Below are 18,580 nucleotides of genomic sequence, written 5' to 3'. Positions count from 1 at the left end.
TATTTTGACGTTCTCTGCACTTTAGTAGACTTTGCGATATTTTGTTTTTTGTTTTGTTTGCAATTTAAAGTATTTTTTCAGGAATTTTTTTATTTTTGTGGTAGTTATGAGTGTTTTTGTGGTCGATTCTGGTATTTTCTTGCAAATTTGGGTATTTTTAGATTAGTTATGGGTTTAGTTAGTTAACTCTAGTATGGTTATTTAACTCTTACTTGTAGGCTAATCCTTCTGAAAAAATTAACTCAATAATTCTTGATTAATTCTAATGAGTTAACTCAAAAGAATCGCTAGTGACTTCACACAAGAACTATCAAAGTAAAATCAATAAACAAATTATACACTCTGAACACAAATATCTTTTTTAAAGTCGGGAAACTTGTTCCTACCAGCAAGACACTTAAAGTGCCTTTTTAAAAGAAGTTTGTCAGTCCAAGTGTTTTTTCTAAAGATAATTTGAGTAAGTGAAAAAGTGATTTCAGAAAAGTGCCTCATCTTTGGAACCTGTGCGAAACCTTAGGTGCAGAAGCTAAAATTTTAAAATTGTACTATAAAATAAATGAAATTTTTTTTGCAATTAAAAGTATACGTGATATATAGAGATAGGTGTAAGATATTACAGAAAAAATTCAGATACACAGACTTAATCTTAAAATTATAAAAAACTCCTTAAGGCCAAGCCACCCTTGGCTCCCCACCTTAAATTTTGATTTAATAAGTTGTTTCACTTTAATAAGTTATTAAATATGTCAAAATGTATTTTGTTTTCTATGTATATGTGCGCTTTCTTTTCATCCAGTTAATCAATTTTTTTAAATAATATTTTCTCTTGAATATTCTCGCGCCACCCCTCTGGTCTGCTCACGCCCCCCTAGGGGGGCGCGCCCCACAGGTTGAGAATCGCTGCACTAGCAGGAAAAATGTTAGCCTGGAATAAACTTCGAGAGAAGGCCAAGGCCCACTCTAGGATATTGAGCCATTGATGATGACGATGATGATGATGAATTAATGAGTCTACATTAGAACGAAAGGGATAAAATATTTTATATTCTCTTTTTTCTTATAGTGTGAAAAGAAATAAAATAATTGATTTATTTTATTAAATCCGATTAAAAATGATTAAAAAATATAAGTTTAAGCAATTAACGGAATTTTCAAAGTTAGTAAATATGAGATGCCTATTGTGACATCCACAGCATCAGTAGATTGGTAAATGTATTTAAACAATCCCAATAATTTTTTCAATGCTTACAATATTTTCCTTAGTGGAGAAATGCATAGAGACTTTCTTATTACAATAACTATATATTTTTAAACCATTTACGTACAAAATATGTTGTTCTTTTTATATGTATGAACTACTACAGTAAGTCTGAAAATTACACATATTGTATTTATAAAATTGAATTGCCAACTATTTGTAACGCCTACTTTTGCTAGCGTCAAGTGCTTTAATTGTCCACGATTTAAGGTTTAGGAACTTAAAAATTTATATTTCGTTGAAATTAGAAAAAAAATTAATTTACACACTGTTTGTTACAAATTAACACTGGGGGACAAATTCCCCTGACCCGAATTAGATAAGATCATGTATTTACATAAATGCAATAAATATTCTCTAGAGTGTAATTACTTCTGTAAGCATTGCAAGTATAAGAAAACAATACTACCAGTAAATAAAACAAAAAATTTTATGAGATTTTCTATTTTTCATATTAATATTTTTTTGTGGTAGATAAACAAATTTCGTTTTCCTACTCTTCAATCTAAAGTAAATTCAAGAAAAAGCTTAAAATAAAATAAAAGATAACCATTCTGTTAACAATATATTTGTAGGTATATATCAATCAACTATATCAGCTAATAATAATAATCAATACATTTGTGAGAGCATAATAATATTAGTGAAAACAAAACCTTTTCTGAGCATACTAAGCACTTGTAAGTAAAACGATAAAATTTTATGTGTTTTGCAATTATTTTACAGTAATAAATCAGAGACAGCGCAAAAGCATCAAAAAATGAACATTATCCTGAATATTAAAAACTATTGATAACTCCATAGCATGAATTTCTATCTTGTGTAAGTGTTATCGACAATGTCGGTATTGCAAGCCATGGTGGCTCAGGGGATAGCGCTCTAACTTTTCAATGAAGTGACAGACTCCCAGTAATGGCTAGTCGATACGAATTTCTCTTCCGGCTCGCACAAACCACAGTGCTGACGTTAAATATCCTTAGTGGTAGTGGAGTCATGGGATGGAGTCCCTTTACCACTAGGCTAACCGTGGGTTGTTTTCCTCTTCATGTAACGCAAAGGCGGGTTAGTTTGATCAAAAGTCCTCCACGAAGGCAAATTTCTCCCATTACTTAATCCATGAGTGCCTTTGTCTTCTGGATAGGGTTCAAAATTACAACGCTACAGAGTTGAACATTGATAGTTGCAAACTCAATAATTGAATCTGCTGTTCAACAACGTTTATAAAACGTCATAAAATTTCGGTATTGCATACAAAATCTGAATTAAGGCAAAGTAGGAAATCTGGCAACCTAAGCATTGTTTATAATTACAAATGCACTGCTGAAATAACTAATAAGATTGCATAGTTTTCGCTTATGTAAATCATGAGAAGGGAACAGTGTCTAATTTTTTTCTCCTCTTTCTCTTTTCAATTACTTAAAAATTTTTCACTGAGTTGACGACTCAAGGAAAAAAAATCATTTTCTTCACTCAATCAATCAATGTTTTTTTAAAACGTTATGCTGTTATTTTAAGAAAAAAATTGACTAGGTTTATTTTATGAACTATAATAATAGCAGTTTAGAAAAAGCGTAATTTCATTTGAATCTCGGAAATCAGTGGAAAATTTTATGTTTGCATAGTACGTGATAGTGGCACACATAAGAAGCCAGGGCTTGTAAATTGTTTGTTTTAAAAGCAACACTGCGAAGCTATGTATCAAGGATTACTTTTATCGTGGAAATTCTCTATATGAAATAAATATTTCCTTTCTTGGAAACGTATTTCATATTCTTTTGAACGGCATACTAACAAATATATCATAAATTGGAGCCGAGAACAGAGCTGCTAACAACAGCACTTTCATTTGGAGATTTTTTTAGTGTTAGCGAAACAGCCTATTTGGAAGTATTAGACTATTATAATATTTGAAATGACAGTATTATAAAATTAAGAAGCAGTCAGAAACATAAAAAAATTTACCTTAAGAGTTTGCCAAGTGTGTTAAACATTTTGCATTTAAAATAAAATGCTGCAAAGTACACTGGTGGACAAAATTAAGAGATGGAAGACATTTTCTCAAGTATCTCAAAAAATACTGAATATAGTTAAATTTGGTATGGATATAGCTAATTCCATGATAATAAAGTATGCAAAACAAAAATGAAAGTGCCATTCACTGGCAAGACCTATTGCCAATAAATCCAATGTAGTCTGAACTTAAGGATAAAAGATGACAATAAAAGTGAGGCTTGTACAGTGTGTGTTACCTCTAGTATGGTGTATGGTCATCCCTGACAGACAGCATGCACAACGAGTATGCATGCTGTATGCAACGAGTATGTTATGGAGGACTTGTGGAAGACCCCCCCCCCCATTCTTCCACCAGAGCAATTTTTAACTCCACAATAGTTCTGGGGGGGGGGGGAGGTTGGCGCATCGCAATAGCTCTCCCAAGAGCATCCCAAGCATGTTCAATAAGATTCAGTTCAGGAGATTTGGCTGGCCAATCCATTCGTTGAATATTTTTGCTTTCCAGATACTCATCAACCATGAGAGCCCTATGAGGTCGTTCATTGTCGTCCATAAAAATGAACTCAGGGCCAACAGCGCCCCTGAAAAGACGCACATAGGGCTCTCGGACCTCCTGCCTGTACCTCTGGGCATTCACGGAACCATTGTCAAACACATAGAATGGTGTGCGGGTATCTTGCATGTGCGAAAATGCTTTCCATCTCTTAATTTTGTCCACTAGTGTACATTTCAAAATACATTTATTCTAGAAATTCTAGACGTATGATTTGCAACACGCTGAATCTCAAAATAAAAAATATAAGGCATTCTAACTAGGAGTTTATCCATGATATTCTACATACACAAAACAAAGTAATGCTTTATTTCTATTAAAGAAGCTTTCTCACAAAAAAGTGTCCACGTACGATTTCAGAGCAGGTAGCATTTCGATTTTATGTCAACGAGTCAAGTTCTGTCCGTTGCATTTCACCGCTGACTAAGAATAAATTCTCATAATGTACTCGTTGCATCCACCAGATGCGTTATTTAATTTTCGTTAGTTCCAGAAAACACCCTGTTTCAGAAGATAAAAATGTATAATAATTATAATTAAGATTTTCGTTTGGTAGACAAAAAATTTCGTTTCCCTTTTCTAATACTTAAATGTGAGCGCATTGATCGAGGTACCTGCCTTGTGGCACTAGCCTATTCATCTGAGATTAAATTGCCAAATTAAACGGGCGAATGCGGTCGAATAACTAATATACAAAACAGTAAAATGTGCGATAGATAAACAAAAAAAAAATAGATTTCAAGATTAATTGATAAGATGCAAGTGCGATTACAAGAAGTCTGAATAGCAAAGAAAATAAGCTAGTTGCATGGTCGAAAAAAAAATATATATGTACAAATTTCCAACTGCATGAGTAAAACCAAAACACAAAAACTAGTATACAGAACAGAATGTTGTAGAGGATTATATACCGAGTCATGTTTCCAGCGTTGAATAAAAATTAACTCTCATTATGTACTCATTACATCTATCAGCTGAAGTTTTCTCTGGCGGATGTATTATTAAATTTTAGAACTGTTTAAAAATTTAATTCGCTAGAGCAGTGATTCTCAACCTTTTTTTGGGGGCGGCCCACTTTTAACGATTTCGAAATTTGACGGCACACAATGAAAATGAAAAAAATTAGTATAAAGTTGTTTATTTACTTATATACACTGTGTTAGATAGTTTGTGATAATAATTTTGAATGTGAAATAAAATAATATGTATTACAAAAGCACGTTTATAAGGGATTAATTATCCCTTTCGACTAATTTTTTATTAGTTAGTAACAGTTATTATTTTAATTTTTTTACTAGTTATTAATTGTTAGCTTGTTTTCTATAATTAACTTATTTTTTGTGATTTCTTGTTAACTAGTTTTTTTGCTGATTATTAATTATTAGCTTATTTTTTTTGTTAGTTATCCTTTGTTAATTTGTTTTATAACTATTAATTGCATAGCTTACTTTAATAATTAGCTCTTATTTCCGTTTGAAAGTTAATATTTAGCTTGTTTCATTAAATTTCCTACTTATTTCAACTTTTTTTTGAATTGTCAAGGACAATTTAAATGATACTTCCTTCTTATTTTAACTTGTTTTAAGATTGTCAGAGACAAGACAATCGCCGACAAAGATGTTCACGTGGTTAAAGCGTGGAAAAATTATTATATATATATACACTTTTCTTTAATTTAAACTTACTCGTAATAAAAAAAAGAATTATAATGTTTATTGTATCATATCTAATATTTGGCGGCACAAAAAAATTGCCGCGGCACAGTGGTTGAGAATCACTGCGCTATACCTATACCTATATAACATTTGGACCTGAGTACCAGCCGCAGGCTGCGGCTTTAGCTCATTCATCTGAGTGAAGAATTAGTAAAATTACGTAAGAACGTATCAATAATCACTGCGCTAGAGGTTAAAAGATTAAAATATATATTAATTATAATTAATTTTTTTGTGGTAGATAAGCAAATTTTGTTTTCCTTTTCTGAATTGAATGAATGAATCTGAACATGGGTGAAAGCCCTTATATAGCAGGACGGAAAAGAGAAAAACCTGGTAAGTAAAACATTTCATTCCAGCATTTTTTTCGAAAAAAAATGAAATATCTGTAACTATCAAGATTTCTTTTATAATTCTGGCATATATATAAAACTGCTTCTTTTCCAAGATAAAGTAGATATTGTTGAAAAATTTAAAAAAAGAGTAAGTAAACTCCTCCCCAAAACTAGCTATAACTGAAATGGTTTTACTACCAGCCTTTCCTCTTTTCCGTCTCGCTTTCACCCCTGAATCTGAAGTAAATTCCAATAAAAAGCAAATAAATAAAAATTAGTAACCATTTCGTTATCAATATATTTGTAAGTACATATCAATCTACTTTATCAGCTAACCATTATCAATACATTTGTGAGAGAATAATAAGATTAGTGAATACAAAAATTTTCCAGAGCACACTAAGCACTTGTACGTAAACCGACAAAATTTTATGTGTTTTGCAATTTTTTTACAGTGATAAATCACAAACAGCGCAAAAGCATTAAAAAAATTAACTTTATTCTTAATATTAAAAACTATTGATAACTCCATAGCATGATTTTCAGTCTCATTTAAATGTTATCGACTAAAATTAGTTGAAGACAGAATAAAGTTCATTATATGCAACTTTCTCATTTTTTTGGTTTACTATATCCACAAAAAATACTATATCCGTGTATAGCAAGGCACGGCACCGTTCACTATTTCCGGGAGTTCACCATAAACCGTGTTCACTATAGCTGGATTTGACTGTATTAGAAGTTGCTTGACGCAATGTTTCCTTAAGTTATACAATGCAGTGTTTTAAAAGGTAACGTGTTTCAAAGGTTCCCTTCATTGTAGAAGTTCTTTACTTAATAGCTAATTTGAAGACTTGTTTTAAACTTATTTTGTAAAGAGCAACTCCCAGTAAATAGATCACAAAATTTCCCAGAAAGTAGCAGCTACCATTAGTTCTTTCATTTGGAAAATTTTAGCGTCGGTATCGGAGCTGTAAAGTCGAAAGTTTTATGTTTACATAGTATTTGACGTGATAGTGGCAATCATAAGGAGTCAGTCCATGTAAATATTTTGTCTTAACAACAACACTGCAAAGAATTACCTTTATTGTAGAAATTCTTTATATCGAAATAAATATTTAAATTTTGTTTTCAAACGTATTTTGTATTCTTTTGAATCGTATACTAACAAATAGATTATAAATTAGTGACGAGGACAGAGCTGCTGACAACAGCACTTTCATAAGGAGATTTTTTTAGTGGTAGCGAAACAGCAAATTTGGAAGTCTTAGACAATTATAATATTTGAAGTGACACTGGAACAAGATTAAGAGGTAGTCAGAAACATAAAAAATTTGCCAAGTGCGTTAAACAATTTTCATTTAAAAAAAAAGCACTGCAAAGGTACATTTTAAATTTACCTTTATTCCAGAAATTCTTTATACATGATTTGTAACATATGTTACTCAAAATAAATTATTTAAGGCCTTCTAACAGGGATTAATCCATGATATTCTACGCACACAAATCAAATTAATGTCTTATTTGTCAGAAAGACGTGCTCTCACAAAAAAGTGTCGACTTACAATTTTAAAGAAACCTAAACAATTAAGCGATTTCAGAGCAGGTAGCACTTGGATTCTATGTCGAGGAATCAAGTTCCATGCGTTGAATTTTACCGCTGACTAGCAATAAATTCTCATAATGTTATCATTACATCTACCACTGAAATCAGAGCCGGATTAATTTAAGACTTCGATGACTAACAAGCGTTGCTTCGTACATGATTAAAGTCTATATTCAATGTAACTAATATTTTGGTGTGGTAGATAAAAGAAATTTAGTTTCCCTTTTCTAATGCTTTAATGTAAGCTTATTGATAGAAGTACCTGACTTGCGGCACTACCCTATTCATCTGAGATAAAATTGCAAAATTCAGCTGGCGAATGCGGTCGAATGACTAATATACAGAACAGTAAAATGTATGATCTATGTAAAAAAAAAGAAATGATTTGAATAATAATTGATAAGATACTAGTGTGATTACAAGAAGTCTGAATAACAGAAAAAGTAAGCTCTTTACATAGTCGAAAAAATAAATATTTACGAATTTACAACGGAGTGAGTAAAAACGAAACCGAAAAACTAGTATATACATATTTACACAGCGGAGTGAAAAATAGATGATGTAGATCTTAATCGGAGAAGAGAGTAATAGTTGGGATAGATTACATTACCTCTCCTCCCCCCCCCCCATATTAGGGCTTCGCTGCTGCAAAGAGGATTGATTTCATCTAGAGGAATGAAAAATAAATAAAAATATGTTCTTTTCTGCAATCTGAAGTAAATTTCAGCAAAAAGCATACAAATAAAAGAATGGTAACCATTTCGTTATTAATATATTTGTAAGCATATATCAATCAACTATATCATTTAACCATTATCAATATACTTGCGAGAGAATAATAATATTATTAAAAATAAAAATCTTCCGGAGCATGCTGAGCACTTACAAGCAAAAGAGTAAAATGTTATGCGCTTTGCAATTTTTTTTTACAGCGATAATTCAGAAACAGCATCAAAAAATGAACTTGATCGTAAATATTTAAAATTATTGATAGCTCCATAGTATGATTAAGAATAAACTCTCCTAAAGAACTCATTACACCTACCAGCTGAAGTTTTCACTGATGGATGTATTATTTAATTTTTATCACATATTGCACACAGTGTCGTGATACAGTTGTTAAAATATATATTAATTATAATTAATATTTTGTTGCGGTAGATAAAAAAATTTCGTTTCTCTTTTCTCAAATCTGAAGTAAATTTCAACAAAAAGCATATAAATAAAAGAGTGGTAGTCATTTCGTTATCAATATATTTGAAGATATAAATCAATCAACTTTATCAGCTTACTTATTTTATGTATTTTGCAATTTTCTTACAATGATAATTTAGAAATAGCGTAAATACATCAAAAAATGAGCATTATCCTTAATATAAAAAAACTATTGAAAACTCCATAGTATGATTTTCTATCTTATGTAAGTGTGAACGACAATGTCGGTATTGCAAGCCATGGTGGCTCAGGGGATAGAGCGCTAACTTTTCAATAAAGTGAACTGAATCCCAGTAATAGTTGGTCGATACTAATTTCTCACCCGGCTCGCAATGACCACAGTGATGACGTTAAATATCCTCAGTGGTAGACGGATCATGGGTTGGAGCCTCTTTGCCAAATGCGGGTTAGTTTGGTCAAAAGTCCTCCACGATATCCCTTGTCTTCTGGCTTGGGTTCAAAATTACAACGCTACGGAGTTGAACATTGATAGTCGCAAACTTAATAGTTGAGTCTGCTGTTCAACAACGTTTATAAAATGAAATAAAATTTCGATATAGCATGCAAAATCTGATTTTTTTTTTTGCAAAGTAGTAAATATAGCAACCTAGGCATTGTTTATAATTGCAAATGCACTGAAGAAATAACTAGTAAGATTGCATGGTTTTCCCTGATGTAAATCATGAGAAAGGAGCAGTGTGTAATTTTTTTCAACTCTTTTTCTTTTAAATAACTTAAAATTTTCTTACTGTGTTGACAGCTCGAGGAAAAACAAATTTCTTTAATCAATCAATATTTCAATTTTTTTTAAATTTGGTTATTAATAATGGTAGTTGTTTAGAAAAAGTGTCAGTTTATAAGAATCCCGGAAATCAGTGTAAGGAATACCGTGCAAAGAATCATACATCTCTGGGGGTTATTATCCGGATAAATACAGTTATTATTAAGATCCTGCACACATAATATATATATATATATATATATATATATATATATATATATATATATATATATATATATATATATATATACAGTTGTCACATATTTTTCAGTTCTTCTAGACGACTTTGGTCACCATAGATTTCGATGCCAAATTCGCTTGTTGCTTTCATGTTAGAGATATGATGATTTTTTACAAAGTCTGATGGATGCTGTTGAAGAACAATAACCAGAGAAGAGGAAAAGAATGTTGAAAGAAAAACACGAAACAGATCAATAAGGATACGTAACATACAGTGAGGTGCCTTAACAGTTGAAATACAACTGTAAGTACTAAATTTTAAACATATTTTTTAACTAATTTTACCAGGTTTTGTTTTTTAATTTAAAGATAATTTCGTTGTTTTTTATAAAAGTATGAAACTCCACCTTGGTTTTTTTCTAAACTTATAGTTTTGAACTTATCTAAATTTGTGCTTATTTTCCCATAATTTTTTTCTTAAATTTAAAGATTATTTCGTTGTTCTGTATAAAAGTATGAAATGCCAACTTGCTCTTGAATTATAATTTTAAAAGCAAATTGGCATTTCATACTCTCATATTCAAACTGACTTCATTCAACTATTCATACTTTTGTGGAAAAACCGAGAATTAACATTTCTTCTATCACTTATACGGTATTTTGAGGCAATTATTAGGTCCACAATAAGGTTATATTCACGAAAGCACGAGCCTCATTTTACAGAATGTTGTGGAGTATTTAACTCAATGGTAGTGCTGTAGCTTAAAGAGCATATATAGCTGAAAAAAGCATGTGCACACATGTTTAAACTTATAAAGAAACTATCCAACAAAACTAAACGGCACATCTGATACATACATATTGATGGGTACAAATTGTCTTTCACTTAAATATCCTTGTAAAATTGGGCGCATTCCTTCCTGTTAGAATTTTCCATTCAACCTAACCCTTTTCAATTTAACCCGACCATAATAATTACATTGGGAAACAAATTTATTGTTGCATTTATATACAAATACTTGATCTTACCTAATTCGGGGATCCATTTCACTAGGAATTGTACTTCCCGCGATTGCCGGTTTGTCATTAGGCATTCCATTGAATGCTTGGACGTTGTACATGAAATATGATTTGGAACTAATATCATAATAATCATTTGGAACTTCATCGGTCAATTTTAGGCTTTCTATATAAAGCTGTAGAATACCAGATTTCATATATTGTTTAAAAAAAAGCATAAAGCATTACTGCAGAAATATCAGGACAAGGAGGTTGAGGGTCCCAAATGACTCCTTAGTGGTCAACTGTCATTTTGAAAAGCCTCCGCTGAGAATTGAACCGCATATCCGCAAACAATTGATCCCTCATGGCTTCATATATATATTTTCAATATATATGTAACTCAACATAAAAGGTTTGAGGCATTCAAACTGTGGTTTATCTGTGATATTCTACACGCACAGTACAAGCCAAATTAATGCTTTATTTGTACTAAAAACGCGTTCTCAATAAAAAGTGTCCACCATATGATTGTGAAGAAACCAAAACAATTATATGATTTCTGAGCAGGTAGCATTTGCTTTAGATACCAACGAGTCAAGTTCAATGCATAGAATTTTACCGCTGACGCTAAGAATAAAACTCATTATGTACTCATTACATTTACCAGCAAAAGTTTTCACTGGCGAATGTATTATTTAAATCCAGTGTATATATAATTAAGGTTCTCAGTTTAAAAGATTAAAATATATGTTAATTATAATTTATATTTTGGTGCGGTAGATAAAAAAATATCGTTTTCCTTTTCTATAATTGGAAGTAAATTCCAAAAAAAAAAAACAAATATATAAAAGAATGGTAACCTTTTCGTTATCAATATATTTGTAAGTACAAATCAATCTACTTTATCAGCTAACCATTATTAATACATTTGTGAGAGAATAATAAGATTAGTGAAAGCAAAAATTTTCCAGAGCATACTAAGGACTTATAGGTAAAACGATTAAATTTTATGTGTTTTGCAATTTTTATACAGTGATAAAACAGAGACAGAGCAAAAGCATCGAAAAATGTTCATTATTATTAATATTAAAAACTATTGAAAACTCCATAGCGTGATTTTCAATTTCATGTAAGTGTTATTGATAATGTCGGTATTGCAGCCCATGGTGGCTCAGGGGATAGTGTTCTAACTTTTCAATGAAGTGACCTGAATTCCAGTAATATCTAGTCGATACGAATGTCGCACCCTGCTCGCAACGACCACAGAGCAGACGTTAAATATCCTTAGTGGTAGACGGATCATGGGTAGAAGTCCCTTTGCCTCTAGGCTAATCGTGGGTTGCTTTCCTCTCCACGTGTAACGCAAATGCGGCTTAGTTTGATCCAAAGTCCTCCACAAAGGCAAATTTCTCCCAATGAGCTCAAGCTCTCCTCCAGCTCAAAGAAAAAAAATTTTCTTTACTCGATCAATAAATATTTTTAATTAGTTTTTAATAATGATAGAAAAATTGTCAGTATATAGGAATTCCGGAAATCAGTGTAAGGAATACCGTGCAATGAATTATACATCTCTGGGGTTATTATCAGGTAAAGTAGACTGGTGTAAGTCGACATTCTCTTGACCTCAGTTCTTTACGATAACATACATATATAGTTGTGGCTCCTTAGCTGTTTTTCCAGTTTTTTATTTTCCTATTTTTCGGTGGATAATTTATGTGTTCTATTTTGAATAACTTATATTTTCCTCATTCGAGACTGGTGAATCTTGAAAATGGGCTGCAATTTTCGAGCCCTCGAAATAAATCGGCTTTTACCACCGCCTTCATATATATTTATGCAAATGAAGCTTTATTTTCATCAAGATGTCTGCTAAGTTATAAAGAAATTAACAGTGGGAATGAAAAATAAAAAAATAGTTTTACATGCATATATCAACCATCATTTCTCCTCAACATGAGTGAGATAATGATCTCGAAGTACAAAATTTGACACTCATATAATTTCTTAACAACGTAAAATATTTATTGCATGCATTTAAAAAATTATGTATATTAAATGTTTTTTTTCAGGGCTTTCGGAAGATGAGCTTGTTGCACAGTGTGTCTTATTTTACATTATTGGTCATGAAACTACCGCTTCAACACTAGCTTACGTGGCTTATGCCCTGGCTTTGAACCAACAATGCCAAGACAAATTAATTGCTAAAATGGATAAACCATATGAAAAGCGTGTGAGTGTGAGTATAATATAGTATGAGTAAATATGTATAAACTAATGGAAAATAAAATCTATACCATGATTGCCTTTCATACAATACATTATAAAACTACGAAAATCGTAACTGCCAACTTTTACTCTCATGGAAGAAGTTTTAACCTTTCGAAGAAGTGTAAATGCGTCACTATCCATTAAAAAAATTTATGATGGGGAAACGACTTTAAACCAACTTCAGAATAATGCTGCATATTTTTGTAGCAATTTAAAAACACTCTTCCCGCGGACATGTAAATTTAAGAAAATTAAACTAATGTCAACAATTTAATTTGTGTATCCACCACTAAAAATGTTTTTCTTAAAAAAGTATATATAATGTTAGAAAGTGTGTATGCAAAGAAAGTGTGAAAATTTCCTGCAATCAAACCACATGACAAAAAGGTATATTAAATATCTTCCAGAATTAAAATTAATTTATTACCACTTATGACATTTATCAAGGACAGCGGGAATCCTGAAAAACTTCACTGCAAGAATTCAATATCAACTTTAAATCCTTTATTCTTGTGTGATTTATTATAATATTTCTGTTTCCTTGTACATACCCTCCAACTGCTACGGAATTTCCGTAGTTTCAGAAATCTTCTTTTCAGACGGTAGCAAAATTAATGCCTTAATATTTAAAAAAAATTAATTTTAGCGTAACTTGTCCACTATTACTTATAAAAGTGCAGGCCATATGGCTACATTCTTAAGTTCTGATAAAAGTTTTATGAGAGATCCATTTGCTTTAAAAATTTCTACTTTGGTTCGCTACCACTAGAAAGAATTATTTTCAAAATCCTCATAAGTTGGAGGGTATGCTTGTATTAAAAAAGTGATGAATTATATAAGCTTACGAATTGTTTAGAAGTAGTGGTGGATTAAAATCTACTAATTTGAATTTATTAAACCAAGAATCACAATTAATAAACTACCACTTGAAAATATTTATTCGCTGTCAGTATTAATGGTTGCATGCTATTGCTCACAAAAGGCGAGCTCCGTCACGAACAATATGCGACACCCTCTCACCGTTTATGTTTAAAATTTATATAGCCATTTTAGAAAACATCAAAAATTAATCTGTATACTTGCTTCGTAACGAAGTATACTTGCTTCGTAACTAACTACTCAACATAACAAAATAAATAATAATTGTGGCGTTGCCCGTAAATAAAGACCCCGGTTTAAGGTGCCACCTGAAAGATTTCTTTATATTGACGTGTGTCATCGTAGCTGAGAGGTTAGAGTTGTCATCCTTGTGAGACAATGATACCGAGCTCAATCCTCAGAATTCGAAAAAAATGCAAAATTTTATAAATGTAGCATAAGCTTTTAATAATCATTTCTGTATCTTGTAGAAGTGTCTAGAATATTCTGATTTGTCTTTTCCTGCTCCGATATTTTGTCCTATAAAAGACCAGGTGTTTCAAGCTGAAACGCCAGTTACTTTGTACCCCGTACGTTTGAAGGTTCTTAATAAATCTCTAATACTTTCTGAACTCTGAAAGTTTTATCTCTTCGCAAGCATTTGTCTTAAGTTATCTGTCAATTGTAAAAGATTAATATTAAAACATTCCATTTAGATTGAATTTATTTTTTCTTCATTTATTTGTTTAGGTCAGGTAGAGTAGCAACTGCAGATGACAAATTAGGAGACACTGGGATAGTGGTGACAACGTGTATGAATATACACTTATTCCACTTTACGCAATGCCTTATGATGCTGAATATTTTCAAGATCCTGAAACATTTAATCCCGAGAGGTGAAACGTGGATCATAATTTTCTAGGTGGCGAATGCTATGAAAATGTAAATAATTGGAATTGTAATTACTGTTCGTGGAAAAGTAAATTATTTAGGTTGCAAATTTGAGTCTGGCAACGAACTCACACAGTTTATTCTTATACTGAAGAGGCAAATTAATGCAGGAATTAAAGTAGTGCTGTTTACTTATGCTTTTTTCCAGTGCTCTTTTTCCTTGCTTTCTTTTCGCTCCTTTTGAGCTTTTTTAGGAGGTTCTGGCGAAAATTATTCCTTTTTTAAAACATTTCGCAAGTTCCTTGCATGTGTGGCGAAAATGTGTAGATAGTTGTTGCAACTCGTTTAAGTAAATTTCATGGAAATTGAACACTGTTCCATGGAAATGGAGTTTTGTCAAAAGGGAGTAGATTTCACACTCTTACGTTTCATTCCGTATGCCACCGTACGTATAATTTGAAGTAATATCGCCTGAAGAGCTCATGCTTCAATTCTAGTAAAATACAGTTGTGTCCGGGAAAAAGTATCAAACGTGAGTGAAAAAGAGATTTTTAAAAATTACTCGCTATCGTTGTGGAATATCATCTTAACTTCGACCACAAATCAGAAACAAACATTTACCATGGAACGCGGATATTATGGAAGTTACAATTCTTCAAACTAAATTGTATAATTAAAGTAAGCGTATTTTCTATTTTCAAATAACCGAAAATATTTAGTTTCTTAAGAACCTATTATAATCCGATGACCAAAATTTAAAACTACCGCATGTAATTTTTTTAAAAATTAAATCAACCGATTGTTGTAAAATCACACGATTCATTTTAACATTTTATAATAACGAATGCTTCATTTTCAATTTGTGTTGGCGTTTATCTTGATATATATATGGAACACGGCCATAATATTAATTTGAAGTTAAGTTGAAATAAATTTGAAAAAAAAAAAATAAAGAAAGGAAAAAAAAAAAAAAAAAAAAAAAAAAAAATTTTTTAGCAGAAATGGGCAGTGTGCTTGTAGCTTTGTAAAACCAAGCCTACTACGGAACGGTTAGTAAGATTTAAAAAAAAAAGCGTGCTTCAAATCTTACGGATAGAAGCATACGGAATGTAACGTAAATTTCCAAAGTTTTCCTAATGTCTTAAAAACTCGTAGTAAATGATCAAAACGGTTTTCCTATTTGAAATCAGCATAACAAACTACTTTATTTAAGTAAAACGCCATAGCTGATATCTTTCTCTTATTTATCAGTGCAAGCTTCATATAATGTCACTTGCTTCCTTCATCCTTTTAGAACATGATTATCGAATTCCATTTCATTTGTTTCTAGATTCATGGATTCATCTCCGTAAAAGCATCCTCAGTACGCTTATTTACCATTTGGAGAAGGACCAAGAAACTATTTGGGGATGAGATTCGCTCTGATGGAGATCAAATTATGTACGGCAAACATATTGCATCATTACAGAATCAAAACTTATTCAACATCAAAAGTAAATAACCTTTGAATTTACTAATTGATTCTTACAGATCGTAAAAGAAGTATTAAAGGCAGTGACTTTTTTTTCTGGTACCATTTGAGTACAGGAAATACAAGTCTTTTCTCTGTCTAAAGGAATTACCTCTAGGCTTAGAAAAAAGACATGTATTCTCCAATGCAAAATTTCTAAAGATGTTCTGGAAATTACATGGTGCAATGTTTCTTTAATTTATACAATGCAGTGTTATGAAAGGTAACGTATTCCAAAGGTTCCCTTTATCGTAAAAATTCTTTACTTAATAATTAATTTGATTATTTATTTTAAACTTATTTTGCTGCAACTCCCAGCAAATAGATCACAAAATTTCCAAGAACGTAGCAGCTTACTTTTGCTCTTTCATTTGGAAAATTTATGCAGTAGTAGCAGCTAAAATTTTGTATAATGGAAAATTTTATGTTTGCATAGTATTTGGCGTGATAGTGACACACGTAAGAAGCCAAACCATGCAAATTGTTTGTTTTCAAAGCAACACTGCAAAGGTATATATCAAGGATTACTTTTATTGTAGAAATTTTTTAATAAGGACATAAATATTTCAATTTTTTGGAAACGTATTTCGTATTTTTTTGAATTGTATACTAATAAATAAATCATAAATTAACGCCAAGAGCAGCACTTTTATTTAGAGATTTTTTTAGTGGTAGCGAAACCGCCTATTTTGACGTCTTAGACTATTGCAATATATGAAGTATCAGTATATAAGATTAAGAAGTAGTCAGAAACATTAAAAAAAATTGCTTTAAGAGTTTACCAAGTTCGTTAAACTCTTTGCATTAAAAAAATACTGCAAAGGCGATTTTAAAATTACCTTTACTCTAGAAATTCTTGATACATGATTTGCAACATATGTAGATTAAAGGCCATCTAATAGGGGCTAATCCATCATATTCTACGCACACAAATCAAAAAAATGTCCACCTACAACTTTGAAGAATCCTAAACAATTTTACGATTTCAGAGCAGGTAGCATTTGGAAAACATGCCAACAATGCAAGCTCTATGTGTCGAATTTGAATTCGTGACTAAGAATAAATTCTAATTATGTACTCATTACATCTACCAGCTGAAGTTTTCACTAGCGGATGTTTTATTTATTTAAATAGAAATCAAGATCACATGTCACTCAAATTTCAAAAGATTAAAAGTTATATTAATTATAGATAATATTTTGTTGTGGTAGATAAAGAAATTTCGTTTCCCGTTTTTAATGCTTTAATGTTTGCATATTGATCGAGGTACGAGACTTGTGGTACAAGCCTATTCATCTGAGATTAATTGCCAAATTCAACGGGCGAATGCTTTGAAATGACTATTATACTTTACTTACTTACTTTATTTACAAAAATTGGGCACCTGGGCCCCTTAGCGGCCCCTATCCCATACATCTAGAAATTTTGACTATTATACCAGAGATGCCAACTTGCTCCGGACAACAAATATATATTTTAAAGTGGTAGTTTATCAATTGTGATTCTTGGTTTAATAAATTCAATTTTGCAGATTTTTATCCACCACTATTTCTAAATAATTCGTAGGCTTATATAATTCACGACTTCATAAAACTTGCGTCATGCAATACCTTTTAAAAAGTGGAAAAATAGTCAAATATTAGAAAAATTTACTTAGTAGTTTTTTACCGTTTATTTAGTTATTTTGGCGTGTCCGGAGCAGTTGACATCTCTGTTATACAGAACAGTAAAATTAGTGATAATTTAAGCTATATTATAAGAGTTTCATAATTCGCTAAAGCTCGGATGATAAAAATGTATTTTCAATGCAATTAATATTTTGATGTGGTAGATAAGTAAATTTCGTTTCCCTTTTCCAATGCTTTAATACAGTGCTTCCCAAAGTGAGACCACCAGGGATTTGGGAACAGTTTAGCGGGATAAGCGTTCTTATGCGAAATATACTGCAACAAACGAAAATTTCAAAATCTTTTATTTAAAAACTAAGCTAGTCATGGATATTTACTATTATGTATTTTTCTATTGGCTATTTTTTGAAGCGTCAACAGAGTTAATAAGTAGTGGTGTCAACAGCGAGTTGTGATTTTTAACGTTTGTGCAATTTTTTTACAGCAAAAAATTCATTCATTTTTTTTTATTAGTGGTATACAGCATACCTGCCAACTCTTCCGGATTTTCCGGAAGATTTTATTTTCATATTTAAAGTGGTAGTAATTATATACTATTTTTTCTTTTATAAACTTAATTTTTAGATTATTTTGATCACCACTATTCTTACAAAAATTAAGCACATATATTAATATGCGTTACTATCATGGTTGTTAACTTAAGTTTTCTCAAATACAACGTATTTGTTTGCTTAAAATTGAAGTTTTAATTCCATTTTAATACCACT

At 31.2% G+C, this 18,580-nt stretch overlaps 1 long non-coding RNA gene across 2 annotated transcripts in view; it reads right to left on the bottom strand.

Moving 5' to 3' along the window:
• Positions 1–18,580, bottom strand: part of LOC147808583 (uncharacterized) — a 305,187-nt gene that overhangs the window by 81,169 nt on the left and 205,438 nt on the right. The gene's annotated exons all lie outside the window — the stretch shown is intronic.

This window comes from Parasteatoda tepidariorum, chromosome 5 (genome assembly GCF_982258835.1).
Source record: "Parasteatoda tepidariorum strain Cologne lab strain chromosome 5, Ptep-v5.0, whole genome shotgun sequence".
In the NCBI taxonomy this organism is placed as follows: Eukaryota; Metazoa; Arthropoda; class Arachnida; order Araneae; family Theridiidae; genus Parasteatoda; species Parasteatoda tepidariorum.
Note: the sequence above shows the minus strand (reverse complement) of the source record. Positions and strands in the feature narration are given on the sequence as shown.